This window comes from Lagopus muta, chromosome 9 (genome assembly GCF_023343835.1).
Source record: "Lagopus muta isolate bLagMut1 chromosome 9, bLagMut1 primary, whole genome shotgun sequence".
Taxonomy (NCBI): domain Eukaryota; kingdom Metazoa; phylum Chordata; class Aves; order Galliformes; family Phasianidae; genus Lagopus; species Lagopus muta.
Window position 1 is genome coordinate 17,284,032 of NC_064441.1, and position 22,585 is coordinate 17,306,616.

At 42.8% G+C, this 22,585-nt stretch overlaps 1 protein-coding gene across 10 annotated transcripts in view; it reads left to right on the forward strand.

Moving 5' to 3' along the window:
* SPSB4 (splA/ryanodine receptor domain and SOCS box containing 4) overlaps positions 1 to 22,585 on the forward strand; it is a 169,069-nt gene that overhangs the window by 60,318 nt on the left and 86,166 nt on the right. For 4 of the 10 annotated variants that reach the window (XR_007378916.1, XM_048955310.1, XM_048955300.1 and 1 more), the window contains exon 1: positions 5,155 to 5,379. The exons of 3 other annotated variants lie outside the window; for them this stretch is intronic. The gene's annotated coding sequence lies outside the window, so the exon portion shown is untranslated. Of the gene's footprint in view, positions 1 to 348; positions 439 to 5,154; positions 5,380 to 15,263; positions 15,285 to 22,585 lie in introns of those variants that run through there. 3 more of the 10 variants (XM_048955304.1, XM_048955302.1, XM_048955307.1) reach the window with 2 other exon arrangements.

Here is a 22,585-nt window from a genome sequence, read left to right on the forward strand (position 1 = left end):
ATGGATATTAATCAAGCTTAGGTGATATCTTTCAGTAATTATTCAGGGCTGGGAAAACAAAGGGTTTTGTTCACTTTTTTTGTTTGTTTTAAACATGATGGAAGAAAAATGTATTAATGTTGATATCTCTTTTAGTTCTGAGGCACGTTGCTGTATCACGATGCTTTCTGAACAACAAAAGTGTAATTTTTGTGGAAGTAGCAATTGACACTGATTTTTTTTTTCCAGCATAGTACGATTGTGAAACAGAACTCATAGATGTAGCTAATATTTGAGGAATGTTAGGAATATATAACAAAGTTGAATGTCTGGAATGTTTTGGTTAACAGCAACATTGTATATTTACAGGGAGGATGTGAATAAATCTGCCTTTGGTTATAGTTTCCCAAAGTTATATAAAATGCAGGATTTTTCTTCAAGAATCAAGGCAAATGCAGGGTAAGTTCTATGTTTTCAAGAGAATAATCTGGTTTGGACCTACGTCTTTATTTGTTTGATATCTGTCTTCCAAAACACTGTGGAAACTAAGTAGATTCGGAAAGCAGTTTTGAAACAAAAAGCATTCTGCTTCAGCTAGGAAACAATGACTTCTGACTGAGGTATACATATTACTTAGATATTCAGAAATGCATCATGTGGAAATCTAGGTGATACATCTAACCACATCAGTTGCTTGTGACAGTATTTGATATAACAGCTAATATACTATGGATTTGCATTCTGTAGTTGCCTGTGATCCAAGTATCTCGTGGCTTTCCACAAGTAATTATTCTGAGATGTCTTATTTACTTCAAAAGAAAAAGATGGGAGAGAAAAGATCATTACAGTCACTCTTGCTAACTGTAAGGTCAGTGCTTTTCCCATAGGAGACCATAATGACTTATTTTCTCACTTGACCAGTTCAATGGACAAATACTGATATTAGCAAAAGCATCAGTAACGGTTAAAAGAGTTTCCTCAGTAGCTGATGTGGCAGAATGGATAAACAGTGCTTTATAATCCAAGCAGTCTGGATAACTCAAGATTCAGTCTAAATGTAGCTAAGATGATCCTGGTGCTTTAAGAGTGCTGAGTTCTTGCACCTTGGTCTGACTGTCCTTTTGAAAACAGCAGCAACAAAACCAAAAACATTATCTGCTGCAGCACCAGCAATCTTGTATGCTAACTTGGTTTTTGAGTTTCCTGTGACAGTCATGGTCCCAGACTCTATATCCATTGCTTCTTTACTGAGATTTTTGTGTTTAATTTCTCTTTTGAAAATGGTCTTTTAATAGTGGCATGTGATTGCTGTAATATAGTTTGGAAAGTGCTATCCAGTAATACCACTTGAAAATTAGAAGTTGTACATGGTATGATTGTCTGCATTAATACATTCCAAAGCCAAGAGTACAACACCAGAGTTCTGTGTTTAACTAGAAGTCAGTCAGTTTCTGATGACACTTGTGACGCTGTAGTGAATTCAAGGGGTTTAATGTAGTTTCAAAGCAAGTTCTAGTGAACACCTACTTGTCCTGGGTTGCAGCAGGCAGTGGAAGTAGGCTGGCTTCCCGAACAGGAACTGCCTCCTTAGAGGTCATTCTCAGTCAGAGGCTTCTGCATCAGAATGTAACCGCTAGAATTTGCCCTTTTGGTCTTGCAGAATTCTGGATAAGTAAGTAGAATGAATTTTTCATTGTTTTCAGTGTTCTAATAACTGCTGCCATTGTTTGTCAGTTGATTGTGTTATGTCTTCTGAGATGTCTCTGCCTTGTTTACTGCTGGCACAAGACAAGCAGTCATTACTGTGTTTAAGAGAAAAAATTCTAAAAACCTTTGGCTGTCTTGCTTCTCTGTTGGTGGGAACTTATGGCCGCCTCTGTCCAACTAAATTTTGCATAAAGGAACCACTTAAACACCAACTCCATAGAGAAATCAGTGACTTTAGTCCTTGTGACTCTGGGCTCTGAAAATAATACATGAACAAAAAGAACATGAACAGCTTTCTTCTTAACTTGTAAGTATTGTGCTTTTGTAGTCTGAAAGTAGTGGCGTTCTTTTTTTTTCCTTATCTGATGTGTTTGGGAAAGAAGCTTGTCTATGTTAGAGGATATGAAGTATATAGTAAGCTTTGGAAGTACATTTGGGAGTACGGGTGGCTCTGCTTTTAGATGGACTTTTGACATTTTAAAATAAGCCATGTCTGCAGTGTTAAGTGTTTCTGAATGTCATCCTTGTTTCTCAAATGAGGCATTCAAAATCTTTATGCTCTGTTCAGAATCTTTGAACTAATTATACATTTATGTAACCACTGATTTTCTAATCTGTGTGGGCTTTCATTGTTGTGGTTCTACAAGTTTTTACTTGAAGAAATAAATTCCAACTTCTGCCCAATGACATGGAAGAGCAGATCTCTGTCTTGTAGCCATTTCTCAGCTCACTGAGATGCAGGTGTCCTAGCTTCCTAGTTAATAGCTTTGATAGAGTGCAAGCACAGCTGATAAAGTTTGAATTCGCTGCTACAAGGACAGATATGGTACAGAAGCTATGGCACCAGGAAGTGCTTTTCATGTGGATTTCTAAAATCTGTGAGAAAAAGAAATCAACTCATCATACTTTTCAACTTTTGTTCCTTTATAAGAATGATGATTCTAGTATTGCTCTAATGAGGGGGTTGTTAGAGAAAATACAGATTTCTTAAGTGCCTTAAATAGAAAATGTGATGCAAGAAAACATAGTATTTATAATAAAGGAATGTTTGGATGTTGTGTTGAGGGACATGGTTTAGTGAGAGCTATTGGTGATCGGTGGATGGTTGGATTGGGTGATCCTGTGGGTCTTTTCCAACCTTGGTGATTCTATGAAATCACATTTGTATTGTCTGTTTTCTGTTCCTTTAATGATCAGTGTGGAGAGGTACATGTGTATTCTCATCTATATATGAGGCACATACATATTTTGATCTATATAAGACAGTGTATTCTAGCCCTCATTAATTAAAATGACACTTTCTACACCTTCAAGTATTTTTGCACTTGCACATGAAGTGTGTTCCCAAAACTCTGTTCTGTTTCATTGATCTCTGCATTGTTCAATTTTCAGACCTAGGTGTCTAAAGCCTAGCTGGAAAGATAGAAAAGTTGACTTCTAATATGATTTCTTTCATCTTTTATATGTGGAATTGGTATTACAAACTGTGCAGAAGGACTTTCCAAGTTTGCTTTCTGCACTGAGCTTGGCACAGACATGAACAACCACATCTCATCTTATGCTGAAAATCATACTGCCTACTTCCAGAGAAAGTGCTAGGAGACACAGTTGCACTGAGAAGCTGCTTAAGGGAAAGGGTTCTGTTAGAAACTGAGGAAAAGAAAGCATGGCACAGGCTTTCCTCCTTAACTGTTCAAACCTTGCCCATTCTAAAGCTTCTCTCCCAGATGAAAGCCAAGGGGTAGATCCTACTGGTACTCAAATCCAAGAGAATCACAGGATTTAAATTCAGTAACTTGTCCACTAGGAAAGAATATGGAAGACCAGTCATTCCAGGATTTCCCATTGTGTGTATACAAATCAGCAGCCACCTGAGTGAATGTGGAGCAGGAGAAAACCTTTTCTAGACTTGAAGAACTTTACATATGAAGACTTCCCATTCATCCATTTAATACATAGAATACATCGGTGGTTGGGAGGTAGGTGTGTACACAGAGCCAGGAGGGGGAATTCGATATAAGTCTAGCTTCCTACATCAGTTTGGTGGACATTCTGAGTGTGGGAGCCCTGCAGGCATCTCCAGATCCCCACAGAAGCCACTGCCATCATCTTACGTTTTCGTGCCCATGGGGAATGTGTGAAACAAATGGTCTTTTGCATTGCAGCTCATCCTGAGGTATTTTTGCTGAAGACTCAAAGAATTTGCAGCTTTAGGGTCTGAGAATCTTCTCTCCATTGTTTATGGTTTAAGCACAGCCATTTTTCTTGTCTTGTTAGTGCTTTGTACTTGCTAAGGTCTGAAGGCTTCAGTAAAAAAAAAAAAAAGGTAATGTGAAAGTAAATATCATCATGAAAATTGTAAAAATTTCTTGCGCTCCACCCCAGAAGTACAGAGTACAGATAGCATTTGAAGAAGTAGAATCTGAGGAAAAACAACAGTGGTAAGTACTGTAAGTTGTTCACCTCTGTAAGCTTTTACTGTCTCTTCCCACAAGAGACATCTGTTTCATGTCACCCATAAGGAGTGCAATGTAAGGACTGCTACTGTGTCCCCTTAAAAGGTTAATCTTCATTGGTTCCCTCCTTGTAGTAAGTTTTGGGGAGGAATGTGCATAGGCGGTGCAAGAAAAAGCTGCTTCTGAAGTGAGGTGTGTGGAGCTGTGAGCTGAGCAGGGTGTGTGACGGGCAACTTAGAGCCAGGGTTATTAGGATTATAAAACAGTAAAATTATAAAGTTAGGGTTTAGAGATGTTAATGAGCAGTGATGGAAGTGCTCACCTTTTGACTCTTGTGTAGCTTACAGTGGTTTGACAACTTGCTCTGGCCGTGACTCAGCGCTTACCTGGAAGCATGCGTTTATTTTTGGCATCCCAAAGTGTCACAGGCAGAGACCGGGATGAAACACTGAGAAAGATCTCATAGAGAGATGAAACACTGCAGAAACCCCCCTGCAAACGCCACGAACACGCCGGCCCGCCCGGGGCGCTCGGGGCGGTTCCGGCTCCGGGCGGGCAGCGGCGCCCTCCGCGCAGCCGAACTCCGGGTGCCGGGGCCGAGCTCCCCCTCGGCGCGGGTCCGCCCGCGGACGGGAGGGCCGGCCGGGGGGAAGGGGCGTCACCATCTGGTGTTAATTCCCCGGCCATCGGATTCGTGACCCGCCGCGATGAGATCAGCGGGATCGGCTTTCGCGAGGGGGCACGGCGGTCCCCGCCGCCGCTCTCCCCAGCTGCGTCGGCTCTCGCATGCGGCGGCGGCGGCGGGCGGCGCCGGGGGAGGCAGCGCGCACAAAGCCCGGTAGCCGCGCCAGGCCGCCTCCCGCCCGCACCGGGCACCGGGCGGGGCTCCCGGGCGGCCCGGCCCGGCCCAGCCGAGCGCGGCGCAGCCGAGCGGGGCGCGCCGCCCCGGTCCCGCCGCCCACCCCTGGGCGCCCTGCCCGCCTCGCCGCTGGGCCGCGGCTCCGGGCAGCGCCGCGCGCCAGCGCCCGGCTCGTCTGCGCGCCTCCCGGGGCAGCAGCTCCCGGCGCGGCGGGGTCTTCCTGCCACGGGGAGCACCGCGTGGGGAAATCGTCCTGCGAGTCGCGGCGAGTTTCTTCTCGGCCTTCTTTGAGTTTACTTACAGTTCGCGTCCTGTCCTCTGGATTGCCCTTCTGGTCGCGTAGCGGATCCGTAGAGTTGCTTTGATGGTTCTTTTATGGTAAGTTTGGGGCGGATAGGTTCGTCTGCTTGTGGTAGTTCTGTGTTTTGTTGCATGGGAGGTCTGTGGAGACGAGGTGCTTTTTTACACAGTGCTGTTTTCCATGCTGGTGTTTGAAGAAATACATTTCTGGAATGTTTGCTGTTTAATAACGTAACGTTTTGAAGAAGAAATTACTTATTTGACTTGTGGAAGAGAATTATTCCTACATGTTAGCTTAGCTGAAGATTTAGGTTTCTTATAAACTTGTGTTGATTTGACTTTACGCCGGTGAAAGCAGACCCTCCTGTGTAACGCCTGCCGCAAGCCAGTATTTGGCAATCTTTAGTTGGTGCTTTTTCAGGTACTAAAACCTCGGCTTCACCGTTCAGATTGGCTGGAAATATTGAGCCATCTTAGTGAGGGGAAGAGGCAACTCGATTCGTACGCGAGGCTTGACTTGCCACAAAGAAAAGTACTGCCCGAATTCGTCCTCTAGTTACTTCTAAAAAGTCCTGCTGCTGGCGGTGCTGGCGTGCAGCGATTCTGCGGCCGAGGGCTGGAGAACTGCGCGCTGCGCTCTGCCCCATTCATTCTCGAGGATCGCCTGTGTGTCAGCGCGGCAGAGGAAGTTGATGTGGCAGCGTCCGTGCTGGCAGCGAGTCGCTTCTGTTCCTTTGTGTTCAGTACTTGGCGCTTGGAGTGCTGTGCGGGGAAAGTGTCCTTTGCGTGGACGTGGCTGGTCGCTGGTTTGATACTGGCTGAAGTGTATAAGTTATGACTGATATTTTCACAGCATGTTTGCCACGGGTGACAGAAACGATCCCTGGTAAGGTGTCTGCTGGCTGTGAAAGGCTTCGTCCTCCAGGGAGGAGCCAGTCCCGTGGAGCCGTTTGTTGTGCTTGGGGCTGGAACTTGCCTCGCTTCTCCAACTATTTCGAAGGATGCTGCATTTTTAATGTTGTTTCTGTAACTAAAGCAGCCTGTCAGGAATGCGAATATCAAATTGCTGCGACATTGTCTGGTGCTGCTGACAGAATAATGCCAGATACCACACATTCTCTTAACGAGTCAAAGTGTTATAAGTGGCGTTGGTACTAGCTGGTTCTCTTAGTGGCTGACATGCCTCAGAGTCCTGCTTCTGGCTGTGCCAGGCTGTGTGCAGGCTGACAGCTCCCACATCACGAGGATGAGTAGCAGAGCTTCATGGCCTTGCCAAAGCCCTGCTACAGGTGTATGGGTGTTGCTGGGCTCCATCCTGCAGATCCAGCACCAGTGCATCTATGTGGCTGCCTTTGTTAATGTTACCGATGCCCTTTCAGAAGCCCCAGGCTTCCTGTCCAACAGGATTGGGGCTTTGATGTAATCAAAGTTGTGGCTTTTTCCAAGTAACCCTTGAGAGTTGAGGGTTTTGTTTATTTGCATTGGGTTTTTTTTATTGTTTTATGTGTAGAAAGGCAAAAACAAACAACGAAACCCCAACCCTCTAGTGAAGTACTGCCTGAGTATCTTGCTTCCTGAAGCAATCAGAGCTAGTGCTTTTTGATCTGACCAAATTAGTCATCCTCATGATTTGTGTCCTGTACCACACAGGAATTTCTGAGCCATGGGCCACCTCTCCCATGACTTCACGTGCAGAAGCTCATTAACTTATCAGGCCTCATTGTTGCTCTGTGAACTTCTGTAATGGATTTTCCGTATATCTAGAAAAACCAAGCCAGCTCTTTTTGTCTTATTTTCTTTTGCAATCACCATTTGCCCTTCTTCTGTGGATAGGTCACAGCCTTCTTTCTGGGGGAAGGAGAATACTTGGCACAGTGGAACTCTGTGCTGGATTTCAGAGTGCTGTTTGAGGGTTACTTCAATTGGATCTTCTTTTTTTTTTTTTTTTTTTTTTAATTGAGACAGCTGGAGACTTGGCCTGTGCTTACACACTAAAGCTACAGTAGCCACAATGGAATAGAAAAGCAGAGCATGGTTTCCTGATAAATTTACAGTTTAAAATACTTAATTAAAGTGATTAGCACCAGTGGTTAGGCACCCAGCTGTCCTGTCTCCTTAATTCCTCTTCGCCAAGATGAGAGTGAAAAAGAGGGTGAAAAGAAGCTGAAGGGATGCCTTTACCAGAGCAAAGCTCTGTACCTCGTGTTGCATTTAGACTGCATTTTCTCTTTAGCTCATTTGGCTGCTCACTGCTGTTCACTGACATCCTTTACTCGTGTGCTTTCGTGCTCTGGCAGCGTCACTTCATTGCAAACACGAGGCTTCTAGAGCACTTCTGGGTGCTGTGTATCCCAGCTTGAGTGAAGCAACATGGAGCAGTGTTGCTGTTCACTTCCTTTTCCTCCTTCTCCTAGTGACGATAAATGTACTCTTCTTAATGTAATATACACAAAGGGAAATGTAGAGGTTTGATGTAAATGTTGCTGGACTTCATAAGCCCTGGCTGAAGGCCAAAGAGAGGCGGCTGGCTGAGGGGAGCACGAGTTGGTGTTGCTTGGTCCTGCTGGCCGTGAAATGGGGCTCTGTGCTGGTGGAACTCGGCTTAGACTGATGCAGTTCATTTTGTTCCGTTTTGCTGGGCTACGCTAATAGAGCACACAGCTTGAGGCTAATGGAAATGTAGGCCACACATGTTGTCCTGGGGTCTTAAAGTATTTATTAAGCCCATTTGCTGCTCTGAAACCAATGGTTAAAAAAATGTGGTTATTCAACCAGTGGCCTTAAGTCAAAGCTCAGTGTATGGTTGCTATGAATAGCTAAATATTTGCTGATAATTCTGTAAATTACTGTTGTTGGACTTACTGTTAGAAAATAAACATATGCTGTGGACTGAAACTTGCCAGACCAGATAGCTACCTCTCCCACACGTGTTTTTCATGGGATTGCATATGTTGTCGAGAGCAACACAGATTCATTAACATATACATGTCTGTCAGCAATGACTTGAAGTTGTCTTTATAAAATGCGGTTTAAGATAGGAAGAGCTCTGGTTGATGGGTGAGCGCTGCTCTGAAAGCAGTGCTTCCTAATTTTGATGTTAGCTCATGTCGTCAGGCGGATGTTGGTGGTATGGCGGCAGAGGTTGAACATTCCCAGCAATATTCTGTTATGTGTTGTTGCTGTGTAATAGATGGCAGCATGGCAAAATGGCATCTGACATGGAAATGAATATGAAACAAACGTGTGAAACCGAATTCCTCCATGTGGAAAAAAATGGCACCCACTGACATTCATGGATGCAGCTGAATGTTTCTGGAGACCAAACAGTGGATGTGAGCAGTGAGGCCTGAGGAGGACTTTCAGCTAAGAACTGCCGGAATCCGATTGGCAGTATTTACTTAAAACCTAATGGCTGTATTTCAGCTGCCCCTTTCCTGTTACAGACTGGGCCTGCACATCAAGATCATTAGGAAGAAGTCACTTTTTTCCTTTTTTCGCGTAATTCTGGACCAAAAATGGAATGGTAGGTTCTAGTGCACTTAAATTTGTTTGTATAGTGGAGACTTTGTGTCATTTTTCTTAAAGGGATGTTTTCTTTGCCTCGGAGACCAATGCAGTTAGTTCATCCCTTGTGTATTCTTTTCCTTAGTGAGAAACATGGGTGTTCAGCTTTGACCTAGATCTGTTCACAATAAAGTCAGCTAAACTTAAACCAAGGCTAAGCAGCAGCAGTTATATTTCCTTCCCTTTTGTGTATCTTTGGGTTGGACACTGTGGGCTAATCCTGTTGGTGATGGGTGTCAGGTGCCGAGTTGGATTGTGTTGCGCTGCAGCGTGTGACTTAGCAACTTTATCTTTGAGGATTTGTCAGAGGCTGAGTGACAAGTAAGCTTTGGTGTGCAGCATAAAACATGGCAGTGAAATCCATCTTTGAGCTGACTGCAGACTAATTCTTGCAGAGCCGTACAGCAGAGACTCTCTAGTTGAATTCACTTTCTTGTGAATTTCCTGAAGTGTTCTTGTTGGCTACCCAAGACTCAAATGCACTTACGTGCTGTTTTGACTGGGCTGTCCCTTTCTGTTTTAACAATTCCGAAGGAACATCTCGCAAATGGACTTTGAGAGATATCTCACCTTTATCCTGCCTTGCCAGAAGAATGAGGATTTCCTTCCTGCAGAAGTAGGTCTGTGTCCTGAAACGTAACCAGGATCTGGACTGTTCTAACTCTGTCTTCTGTAACTTTTCCTTTGTGTTATCTGCTGGTCTTTCTCAGCAGTTAGATGCAGTAGAAAGCCTGAAACTTTTCTGTCTTAAGTCTTCAGTAAAGGATTGTAAAAGGACTGTTGATGTGATGGCTGTTCGCTGTTGCTGTTTCCTTAGATTTCGGTATTGTCAGTCTCTGAGGCTGCTAACATCTGGCTAATATTAATTGTGATTGTCACGCTTGCAATTCACAATGTAGTGATCATTCATTAAGTATTTATATAGTCCTCGTTTTTGATGTTGCAAGATAAAAAGGGTGTGTTTTCTGTCATCTTTCCTATTCAAAAGCAAATAGCACGTTGAGGCTGCTGGTTACTTAAAATGTTTAAAATATCAGATAAAGAAGATCCTCTGTACTTTGGTCAGTGCTAACATAACAGTTTTTTGTTATCTTAAAAATCTTATGTGTAGTTCATTGGTGATTTGAATAAAGTAAGATTCAGCATTGTAAGTACAGTGGTCATCTATCGATGATGTGAAAACGTGTATGCATCTGGAGAAAAGGTAATGAATTCAGCAAATCAACTAAGCGTAAAAATTCATCAGTTTTAAGAAATGAAATGTGAAATGTCAGCAGTTGTTGTAGGTGAGGGACACAGTTGTGTCAGCAGTTTCTGTGAGATACTTGTGTGTGCTTGAACTCCTTGTTGTGGGACATTAGCTTGCTGGAGTGGCTCCTCTTAAGTGGTGCTGGGAATAGAAGAAAGTGGATGAGATTGCTGCCTTGAATTCATGTCCAGGGATAGGGTGGTCTTTTATTTTATGCTGTTTTTTCCAGCAAGCCATTTACAGCATTGGTAATTGGCTTTAGTTTCCTACTCTTAGACTAACAAGAATTAGCAGTTTATTCACTTATATGCACTTCATTCCAGCAAAGTTGAATAAAAGTGCAAGAGAAGAAGAAATCCATATCTGTCAGGCTGTCACAATTTGACTACTGGAAGAAAACACCAAAGGGAAATTGAAGCTGAAAGGTATTGACACTGCAGAGACGTGAGACTTACTGATCTGGCGTTACTTCTGTGCTTTGTCTCCATTCTGCTAATAGAGGATGCTGGAGGAAGAAGCTTCAATGAAGCCAAGCCAACTTGCTCCTTTAATTTGTAAATTTTATTTTTTAATCGCGGTGAAATAGCTTTTAACTCATGGGAGTTATGCCCAAGGTTGGGCAGAAATGCCACAAAGTAGTGAGCACAGGCTAATGTGTAATTACTAACGCGTGTGTCAGGAGATGAGAGGAGACTATTTCTCTTGCCCTGTAGCTTTAGGTTGCAGAGACTGATAGACTGCTGTAATGTACTACAGTTTGCTCTGTCTGTGCATGGAGTTTTACTGCTTCTGCATATGGATGAAGATAAGTGACTTGATCGTTTGTTTGTTTTGATTGTTAGAGTGGGAAGTACGCTGCCTAAATCTGCCATCTAAATTTAGATGCCTGAATTAGGAATGCAGGAAACACAGTAGTGAGTATAGCAAGTAGCTCATTTCCCCAGGAACTTTGCTGACAGTACAGACACTCGGACACTTACTCTTTTAAGCATCCAGACTGTGCAGAGCAGGCATCTGTTTGCACCTGTTATGAAAAATGTGTGTGGGATGCTTCCTCTGCATATCCTTACACCAAGGCATAACTGACATTTAATAAAACTTTCATCACAGAGTTCCCACTTAAGTGGCCTTCACAAGGGATATTCTGCTTGGATGTTTTTGATCTGAATATTTGCATATAGTGGGGTTTGATTTCACAGCTGTTCTGTGTTTGGTTTCTGAAGGAATGTGGTGTGCTTGAATCAAAGCTAGGGTCTCTTGTATAAACATAATTGTAGGGGGAAGTTTAGTGATCACTATTACAGCAAGGGTGTATGGTTTGACAGGCTCTTAGCAGAATTCTTGCATTTAGGTCTCTAATGGTGCAAGAAGATATTTTTATTGTATGTAACAGCTAGCTTTTTAAATGAAGCGGGGTATCTTTTAGTTTAATCACTCTGTCTTGTAACAGGGAAAAAATTGTTGTTTTGTCGGAATTCCAGTTCTGTGTTTTCTAGAATGACATTTTAATTGAATGTTACGTTTATTACATTAATAATTGTTATTCTGGTGGATTCCTACCTGTTCCTCAGCCTACAGAATCAGCTGTGCTATTAAAGATGATAAACTTCTGTCCTGTTTGTCCTATCAAACAAATATTCAGTAGGAAAGGAAAGGAAATTACTACTTTTACTGGCTATAACTCATATTCAGCTATGCTTTTCTTGTTAACACTGAACACTGTACAGCTGCTTCATATGCAGTACACGAATAGCTTGTAAATAACAAAAGTAGGTTTAAATTTCATACATGTACTTAGCAAAGCTAATAGCTGGTAATCAGCCTAATGGCTGATGATAGATTGTGCAGTGCCAGCGGGGGAGCTTGTGCCCAGGAAGAGTAACACAGGATTGGGAATGGCTAGAGAATAGTTGGTGAATTTGGTGCTTTCTTAATTCTCTCAATTAACTTGATTAAGCAGCTTAGATTAAATAGACAGTATTGGGGGATTGAAAGTTCTCTCATGTAGTATTTCCCACTGCCTTAGAAATTAATTCCTTTAATGTTGTGTCTGTGTAAAGCAGGCAGCCTTGGTTGTTCCTGTGTCCTGCGCAGACATGAAGTGGTATAAGCTTAATATGAGAGGCATACACAGCCTTTTCTCCTCTGCAATTGGATCTAGCCCAAAGTCATAAATCATAGTGATTTCTGTACAGTGCAGCTGAATGGAGGCTGACTACCATATTTTATTAATATTGAAAGTTCCCTGTGCTTACATTGCTATTAATTCTTCTTTGCAGAAGAGCATGCTGTGTTTTTTTCCTTTGCCTTTTGCTCTGCTTCGGAGCTGTGCTTCGCAGTGGAAGATGAGCTCTAAACGCAGTCCTCTGGTGTGTGAGCTAGTTTTGGCTGGTGTGCTGTGGTACAGCCTTGCCATTGCACTGCCTGGGAGCGTTTTAGACATGAGATTCCTCATTGAACAGCACTGTAGAACGCTGTGTACTGTGCTCCAGCTATAGCATTTGAGGTTGTCTTTTCTCATTGCTCTTGTACGTCTGTGTTGGCTGCAGCTGTGGCACAGTTCAGTAAATATTTTTCCTCCTCTCCTTGCCTGATTGCTCCTGTGTTCTTTTGGCCACTGCTTTAAGGCAGCAGTTCCCAAACAAGGAATCTTAGTGACCACTTGGGAGCGTACCTGAGATTCCTGGCTTTACCACCAATGTCCTTACCAGGTACATCCTCTTTCCTACCCAAAGTCTTTGTCTTCATAGCATCAGGTAGGGAATTGGGATAGGGATGTTAGATAGGAAAGTTAGATGGTAGCACAGAGAGAGGTTCTACCTCTGCTTTCTAGTTTTCTCCCTTTATAGTAAGGGCTGTGGTTGCGTTAGGGGATTTTACAGTATTTTCTGTTTTTTAGAGCACAGAAAAGCAGCCTGAGGCCGGAACCAATTTCTGCATGTCCCACAGCCCCTGGTGGTAGTTTTATCATGCATTATCAGCTACTGCAGCACAAATATGCCTCAATTCCACCAGTACATGGCCACAGACTGATTTTCTGAATAAATTGAACTACTTTTTCACTACTGGATGTTGTGATATCATTAGATATCACACTGATTGTCATTAGAGCCATGTGGTAGGTTTGGAAAGTGGGACCTGTGTTTCTAACTTACTTTTGCTTACTAGATTTTCTGAAAAGACCTTGACACTACTGCAACGTTATCTCTTCCTCTGGATTACGCTGTGCTACCCAAAAGCCGTACTGTTTTAGTAATGGTGGTGAGTCTGTGCATTTAGGTTGAACCAAGTATGTGCTGCCTGATGAAAGTTGGTAGATGAGTGTGATTCTGTGGTCTGTCTTTTCAGCAGTGCCAGGGGGCTGCAGTAGCCTGAAAAGCGTGTGCTGTGGGGTTGGATGTAAACATCTTAAACTGGTGCTGAACAGCAGGAATAATGTCAGAATGGTTTTGGTGTATGCTGTTTCTTCCCCATTCTTTATGTTGCTTATGAGAAGAACATTAAGTGAGTTAGCGTGTTGGTTCTGTGCTGTATGAGATGAATTCCACAATCTCCTCTAATTTTAGAGAAGAGTCATTTTTTATATTCATTGCAAATTGGATGTTTACAGACTTTAATTTTGTCCTAATGATGAGCTCATGTACATCACAGAATCTAAATTTTGTCAGATTAATCCCACCCATGGGTCAGGTTAGTATTTCCAAATGGCAAAGTCAGCTGTAAATAAATAAGCGCTCTTTCAGGAACTGAAGTGGGCCAGTGCCAGAGGAGAAAATAGAAACAGCATCTGCTGGAGATTCCCTGTGGTGATGAGTATGAAGGGAGGTCAGGAGAGCTTGTATGGAGAGGTGGGGTGGGGGCAAAGCTGTAGTTCTTAGGAAGAATGAAAATTCCTGATGGTAACACACGGAGGTCTTTATGCAGCTGGGATTAGTTTGGTGTAGAAGCTTGTGTCTCAGTGACTAATGGGAGCTGGTCAGCTTTTATAAACAATCCTGTTTAATTGCAATTACTTTGAGGATAGGTTTTTTTTTTTGTGAATTGTTGAGTCCTAACATGAGAGCCCTATGTAAGTCCACTGGGAAGGGTGCCTGAGAAAGCAAGCTCTTGGTGACTTCCAGACTTGCTGGGAAAAGGGTTTCGCAGTACTGAACAGCTGACAGTGTGGCACACAGAGAAAGGATGGAAAGGAGAGGGAGGCTGTGAGGAGACAGGGATGGCTACAGGCAGGCCCTTTGCTGTAAGTCTGTGTTGAAGAAGACGTGCACTGGAACTGAAATATCCGTTCTTTCCTTCCCTCATGTTAATGAACTCTGTTCCCTCCTGTGTGTGCTTTTCTTGAGAATGCTAAAAGAAACCAAATCCAACTCTGATAAAGTTGAAAAAGGATCATTTTCCCATTGTTTGTAGTGTAGGCCATATTGAGTGTTACGGTTTTATAACTCACTGGGAAAACAGATATCTTTTTTTCCTGGAGGTAGTCTCATAATTGTAAAGACATTTCTAAATGTCGCTTTAATTCTTTATTATGTTGGAAACCAAGGTGGTCTGTCCATCCCATAGCAGTCTAGGGTTTCACTGCTTTTTCCAGAAGTAAGAACTCTGAAACAGTGCTTCCCCCCCCCCCCCCGCCCCGCTGGAGTTCCGTTCTTTCATTCTGTGCAAAGTGCTGCTGATCCAAACTTAGACTGAGCATATTCTCTCCAGGGCAAAGTGGGGCCTGCCTGAGTTACTAGAGGGCTGGTGCCTGGCAAATTTAGATGATGGCTTGAAGGTTCTTTACAATCATATCAAATTTGTTTTTTTCATGTACAGTTTAATTGGAGCATGCACGTTTTTGTATAGCTTTGGCAAGGCTTCCAGAACATTATGCTAATTGTTTTAGTTCACTGGCAGTATATGTAGACATTGAGTACTGATATCTTTTTATTACCATCAGAAATTGTATCCTGGTACAGCTTTTTTTCAGATCATTTGCTTTTCTTTTTTTCTTCCTCTCTTTTCCCCCAGTGCATTCAAGAATGAAATAAAATTAGTAATGAAATACTGCTTGAAACAAAAGTCTCTGCAGAAGACTGTTTAGCGGCAGGAACTTAAGTGGGAAGTTATTTTGAGAAACACAGCCTTTGCAATGGAGCTTATGGATCAGTCTGTGTTGAGACTCCTGTAGGTAGGCACAAAGCTGATTTATTTCTATCCATACCTCTATCAGGAAGTCTCGTGGGTTGTTTTGTTTTAAGTACTTCCCTGTGGTCAGAAATATCTGGAATTGTTGGCACTTGTAGCATGAAATTCTTCTAGGATGTGCAGTTAGGTCTGTAGTAAGGAGATGGAGGAGAAGGACTTCTCACTGTGACAACATCTTTCACTGTGGCTTTTCCTAGTTGGGGGCCCTGTCTGGTGCTAGCAGTGGAAAGTCTAGGTAATGGGGATGCTTTTTCCTGTGTAAAATAGTATTTATTTGAGAAGTCAGCCCTTCTTCTTTGTCTAGCTCTGGCAAAAAGAGAAATCCAGAAAGGAAACAGCAGTATGCCTGGTCTCTCCCAAGAGAGGACCTGTCCTGGGTCCTCACACAGCTCTTATGCCTTCAGGAGCCAGAGATGCTTATTGTGGGGACATCAGTGGCTGTACAGCTTTAACTCTTTAAATCCCTCTGGCCTTTCCCAGACTCCTCTGCATTACTAAATGCTCTGCTTCCTTCATTAACAGCAAGCACAGCAAGATACTGCTCTGTAAAGCAAGGGAGCTTTTAAGTGTATGAGAAGAAAGAATTCTGTAGTTGGAGTTCAGGTAGTTTGTTTCTGTTTTGTTACTCCTTCATTCCCATTTGTCTGTGCAATTGTTTGCTACTGACAGATGGACTTTAGCAAAACCATGCTTAAGACAGATGAAATTCACTGCTGTTGCTATTTTTTTTTTTTTTTAAATAAAATATTTGTTTATTTAAGAGGAAGTTGTTTGGTTGCTTTGTCAGAGCTCAGGAGCTCTGTGTCACTTTGTAACCTCACTTGGGAAATATAAAACCGTCATAAATCAGTTCATGGTCTGAATTTCTGATGCTGCTTCCTGAAGATGTATAAAGTCTGTTTACTTTACCTCTGTTCTTTAAAAGAAGTCCCTCTAGAAACTGCAGGACTAATGAAGCGTTTCTTCCTGCTCCCTTCAGGACTTGACTTGAAGCCTGCAGGATGCCTTGCCTGCTATTACAGCTTGAAGCAGGCTCATTGGGTTCAGAGCTCCTTCTCAGCCATTGGCTTGCAGTCCAACCTGACAGTCCCTGTGGTCACTTGCAGTGTGCCTGCCCACTGCCCAGCTGCCCCTTCAGTTGTAGTGTAGTTACTCTGAGCTGCTGCTGTTCAGACTTGGCAGGGGGTGACTGCTGGCTGAAGTAGTTTAAGGGGGAAGGGTTAGGAGGGATGCAGATGGTGTGATTGTGTAAGCCTATTTTCCTATTAAACAAAAGAATACGCTTTTGTTCGGAATGGAACTTGTTCTCGTGCATTCATCCTCAACATGTTTGCAGAGTACAATGGCTGGGTGCCCTCCAGCCCTGCCCTCCCCCCCCTCATGACGCCCTGTGTGCAGCAGTGGCTTCCCTGCAGCCTGTCCCAGCCCGCCTTGCACCAGGCTGAGCAGCTTGCTGCAGGGAGCCCATCTCCAATGCCTGGCCACTGTGTTTGGCTAGAGACGCAATATGTTTATGTCACTGGAGTTTGGCAGCTCTGCTGGAAATATTAAAGCCATCCAGGTCAGATCAGGAGCTGCCTCGTATGTGCTGCTTCAGCTGCAGTGTTGGATGTGTTTGCCAGTGGCCCACCAGCAGTGAGTGTCTGACAAGCATTGTTCCTAAGCTGCTGCTGCAATTCACATGAGCATTGAACAGTGTAAGCCTTCAAAGCGCTACAAGCAGATGAACGTAGTCTGGTCGTTCCAGCAGCACTGTAATTTTTAAGCCGTTAGTGAGTTAGTTTTAATAAATGGTACAGAGGCTAAGAACTCACTCAGCTTATTCATCGATGGCTAAACATGTTGACAGGCATTGAGGAGATGGAAAACGTCTTGCGGAGCCTGCTAAGTCTGCAGCAGCCTTGTAACTAAAACAGGAAAGATCTTCCTTACTCCCATCATCATCGTAGAAGTGCCCCTTGAAAGCCACCTGTACGCATTGGCTTCCTCATGGCTCACTAAGACTCACCAGGTGTGGGGAACATTGAGTCATGCAGTGACTGAGCCTGGAGCTGAGGGGCCAGCTTTTCACTGGAGTACACTATTACTGTATCTGCAGTTGAGATAAAGTTGTGGAGAACAATTGCATTAAGCTAGAGGAGTGCTTGTTTGTCTGACAGTCTATTTCTGCTGTCTTTGGAGCTCCCTGGGAGCAGTTCTGGCACGTCCCCTGTGATGTGAAGTTGGCTGCATGGCCAGTGTGGTGCTTTCCAGTGGAGTTTTACTCATCTCTGACTTTGCAACTTTTTGCATTTTGAAGGCCATTTGATTCCATTGGAAGTTACATCAAAATAAATGTAAGCAGATGGAGTGTAGTCAGCCTCATCCACGATTAAGAGTTCTCTGTTTTGAAGCCAGTTTGTAAGAGTTGATCTATACAAAGCTGTGGAGTTAAGAGTGTAAATTAAATTGCAAAAAAAAAAGGCTCGTGAAAAGTAATAATGACTGGAGAGAAATTGAGATATTAAAGCTTAATTACTTTTTGAGCTTTAAATCTCGTGTGTTCTGACACCTATTGGTATTACTTATTTATTTGATAAAGCATGGCTGAGTAGAAATGTAAAGTGGGAAATTATACTGTATAATGCAAAATGAAACAGAAAACATAATTCTCCCGTTAGTGGTAAGCCTTATTCATGTATTAATTTGCTCTTTTAATAGAAGTATGACATTGAACATTCAATATGTCCACTTCTGGAAGGCATTGACCGTAGGGGAGGGGTGGCTGGAGGCTGAAAGGTGCATGATTCCTTGCCTGAAGGGGGAGGAAGATGTGAACTCATGGCTTAAATTTAGATGCTATGACTGAGTAAAACCCAGTTGTTCAGTACTGGAGAGTTAAGTTCTGGAAACCTGCAGAGAGAAAGAGGACTGAAAAACAAACTAAAACTTCAAAACAGCTCAGTTTCAAAATACAGTAGATGAAAGCATTTAAAAATATACATTCTACTATATTCATAGCTATTTGGGATTCTTTCTGAATTCATCATCTGACTAAACTGCTTCTAACTGTGGTGTACAGATGGTGTGATATTTCAGATTATTCTAATTCCAAGCAACTAAATGCACAATCTATTTTAACAACAAGCTTATCTTGAAATTTGAAACAATTACAGTTTTGTAACATGACAAAACAAGTTACCCTTTATGGATGCACATCCTTGGGATTTTCACGGAGTTGAAGAAGTCATGACTTACTGCTGCATTCATCCCACATGTGATATGTTCTTTTGCTAAGTGTGTATGCAGCACAAAATGTTATCTGTAGCACAGGATAGCTCAGGGTGTCCAAGCATTTCTGGCTTCTTGCATTGTTACTGTATATTCCCAGTTTGACAAAGGAAGCCAGCGTTGTTCAATATTTGCAATAAATCAGAAATGTTGGATGCCAGGACCTATAGCTGAAACCAAGCTGGCCAATATTTTAGGGTGCCAAAAATGTACTGAATTCATTGTCACCCTTGGAGCAGTGTTGTCATGGTTTCGTAGCTGTTTGCATGCTGTGAACAAAAACCATAGACACTGGGCCTCATGCCTTTACATTTTCTGCTAAAAGTCCTTGTTCTTCAACTTGTGGAATGCTTTTCATCAGCTTGTCCAGCACAGCAGAGCTTGTGTTTCTCTTCTTACTCTCTCGTCTGGAGAGAGGCTAGGACCAGATTCAAAGTGCTGGAACACTTAGGGGATTTGTTCTGTTCAGACACCTGGCGAAAGGACAACGGCTGTGCCCAGGGAGAAGAGGCACAGATTTGGAGACTTCTGTTGCAGCCCTTCCTGCAGCCTACGGCAGCAGGAACAGTGCTGCAGGAGCTGGATGCATGAAGTCAAAAAGCCAGCCAGAGGCATTTACAAGAAGAGTGGGGACCACTGCATAGGATTTTGCCATGCTTGTAGGCAGAGGGGTCACCTTCCTGGAGAGATTATTTCAGTATTATTTGTTAGAACTTGCTTTGCTTATTTTGGTGCCACATGAGTAGAACTGATGTAAGCCACAGCATGTTCTTACTGTAGTTTTGCACTATTTCTATGTTAATGTTTCTCATCTGTGTTTTTCAAGTTATCTGTGTTTTTCAAGTTTTCTGCGTATGTTGTTCATGGTAATTGATGGGGAAACATAAACATGAATGCTGAAAGCTGACTTCACAGGAAAACCTGTTTCTTTTATCAGCAGTTCTGTTCTACTGATGTCAACGTACTGAATTGCTAAAAATGCACTGTATTTAATTACAGTGGAATGATACCCCAGCAAGCTTTTTTCTGCTGAGTATAATTGGTGTTTTTATTGTGAATAACTTCCCTAAATATTTTGGCAGTCTGCATGAAGACACAGCTAAGTGATGCTGACACACTTTTCCTGTTAGGAGTTGGCTTGTTCTTGTACAGTATGCTTAATCTAATCGTCAGATCCTGACAAAGCATGGCAGGAGTGTGAGACTGAGACAGAAACACTTTAGGCTACACCAACTAGCAGTCTTTTCAGCCAGAGCTTTCTGGTTGCCTGGGGACAGTAATGGTATGATTCTTCTACTCTTCCTATGAAAACACTACCTTTTTTCACAAAATATATTTTTTTACAAGGGTGTCTGATGACATTTAATGTTTCAGTTTTAGCCTCTGAATGGATATTCTGGAGAGATCATGTGCAATATGCCAAATGGGAATATTTTTGTATTTCTTAACTGCTGTGGTGGTTTGAAATTGCTGGAGGAGCAGCGCTCTGTGAAAGCAACATTTTCCAAATCAAATTTGACATGTAGTTTGCATTCAGAGCAAAATTATACAGTGAAATCACGTGTTGCTTTAATTTTAGAATGTTTATATGTCTATATATGTTGTTCCTGATTCTTTTGTATATGTCATTCCTAATGATTTTTGACTTTGAGAAGACGGGCGAGGAGCTGAGTTTCCCTAAGTGAAGTAATATGAGTGTTGCATTGCCTCCTACACACGAGGTCACAAAAAGTCACAGGAGGTTGATGGCAGTGCTGTGCTTCAGCAAGTTTTCATCATTTCAGGGGATGGTGAGAAGTTGTGACCAAATATTTCTGTAAGTGCATTGAGTAGAGCTTAGCCTGAAAGGAACAATCTTATCCCATCCCGTGCATTAACCCTCAACTTTTCCAAGTTCTGTGTTGTCTACCATTTGGTCCTGCAGATTGGAAGCCAGTTTTGTGGTTTCTTTGCCTGGGAAGTTGTTAACAAGTAGCTCTTCTTCCCTTTGCGAGCATTTGGGCTTTCCTTAGAAGCTCTGTTGAGTAGCAGGTGTGATGAGGAGCTGCCTGGTGCTGCTGGCAGTGATGGTGAACAGGGCACTGCCAAGGCTGCTGTGTTGACAGTGTAATATTCCTCAGGAAGGGGGGAGAGCAGCCAGCTGTGCTCCTGGGGCTGCACCCCAGAAAGCTGCACTTGTCTGGCAGGATGAAGGATGAGCTGATGCCTCTGCAGATGCGATCTTGCTTCAGAGCTGGTCTCTGCCATCTGCTTGCTGTTAAATGGGCAGGATGCTGACAAAGGAAGGGAATAGATGACACATGACTGGAGGCAGGCTGGTCCTGCAGGCAGCCAGAGGGACTGTTGTGGTCTTCCAGGAGCACTGTCTGCATGAGGTGCTCCTTACAGGGCTCAGGTTAGTGGTGTGTAGGCTGTGGAGCGGAAGGCATTTGCTGCAACCTCAGATAAAGATTTCACGTCAGTTACCACTAAATGCACATGATTGGAGCTGTGAGATAGCAGCTAGCGTGGCGTTACACCTGTGCTGCTGCAGCAGTACAATTGTGTTGAATTTGCTCTTGCTTTTACTTGTCCAAGTCCTCTGACAGCTGAATGCTACAAGTATGGTTACAGTTGACCTTATAGCAGAAGCTGAGAACAACTGTCAGACATGCAGGACAAGAATGGAAAGAGAGCACACAATATGTTTCAGTGGGTGGGAGAAAGTATTTGATGAAGGGCAGCTTTGAAGCTCCATGGAGCTCTTATCTTTAATGCATCAGGAACTATAAGATTTTACATTATCATTCAGTCCTACGTACATACAGAGCCATTTGGCAAAATGTTGCAGTGCGTGATTAAATTGTTTGATAATGTTGATATGTGAACAGTGTGTTCATATCTTTGACCAAACATTATGAGATACAGTTTCAAACCAAAATAATTATGAAGCACATCCCAGCGTAAAGACACAATTATGCTTGTATCAAGGTATTTATGATGATATATTTTACTCCTGTGGATTACTGATCTGTTTATTAGCAACCTATTCTGTTACAATTTGGGGCGCTTTAGGAGTGTTTGTCTGTGGCTTGCCAAGTGAGTCCCTTCGCTGTTTATAATCTTTTGGTAACCTGCCAGTTAAATCTCAGTGCCAAGGTTAGTTCCTTGTGTGTTTGGGAAGTGAAATGCGAGGATGCACTGAGGACTTTCCTGGCTGTCTCACGTCAGCACACCAACAGGAACATGTCAGTTGCCTTGTGCTTTCAAGATGAAATTTTAAGAGACATGTTGAGTTAAATCTCTTCCTGGAATCACTGGGGTTCCTCTTAAACAGCTGACATTTTCTCTTCCCATATACTCCCATCAAGCTCAAATAATCACCTTTTTGAAAGGAGCCATCCAATTACTGATCATGTGTCCTTCTAGGAAAGCTTCTTGTCTGATGGTATTTACTCCTTGTCACTTCTTTGTGTGTATATTACTGTCAATATTTTGTTGCCCTGCGGATAATTACTGTGCAATATAGTACTGACCTTGCTTCAGCTGACCACATTCATCACTGTATCTTTGAGTCAGCTTTGCAGAAGTCTTCAAGTGCCTTTGCAAGTTTGCAATGGCAAGCATCAAGTTAAATCTAATTACTGTTTGAGCTTCCAGATTCTCTTTACATGGTGTGGAAAGAAGGAAGAGATCTTTCAAGCTGATCTCATGTTGGATAATTTTCAAGTTGCTGTACTGTTTCAGTGAGAAGAAACTCCTGGGGAATGTTCTGAATCTTCCTGCAAGCACGATATGAGGGACTTGGGCACTTAAGTTGAGTTCTTATTTTAAACTGTTGAAATTAGGTGTTTTGATTAAAATTAAGTACAGAGAAGTTTTTAGTTCTATGCACATGCCTACATACACCTTTGTGGGACTGACTTTCCACAGGCCACCAGAAAATGAATACCTGTTGCATGGATTTAACAATCATTTAAAAAAAATCATTTTTGACTTCATTGCTTTGGGAAAAAAAATAAACCCAACCCTTTC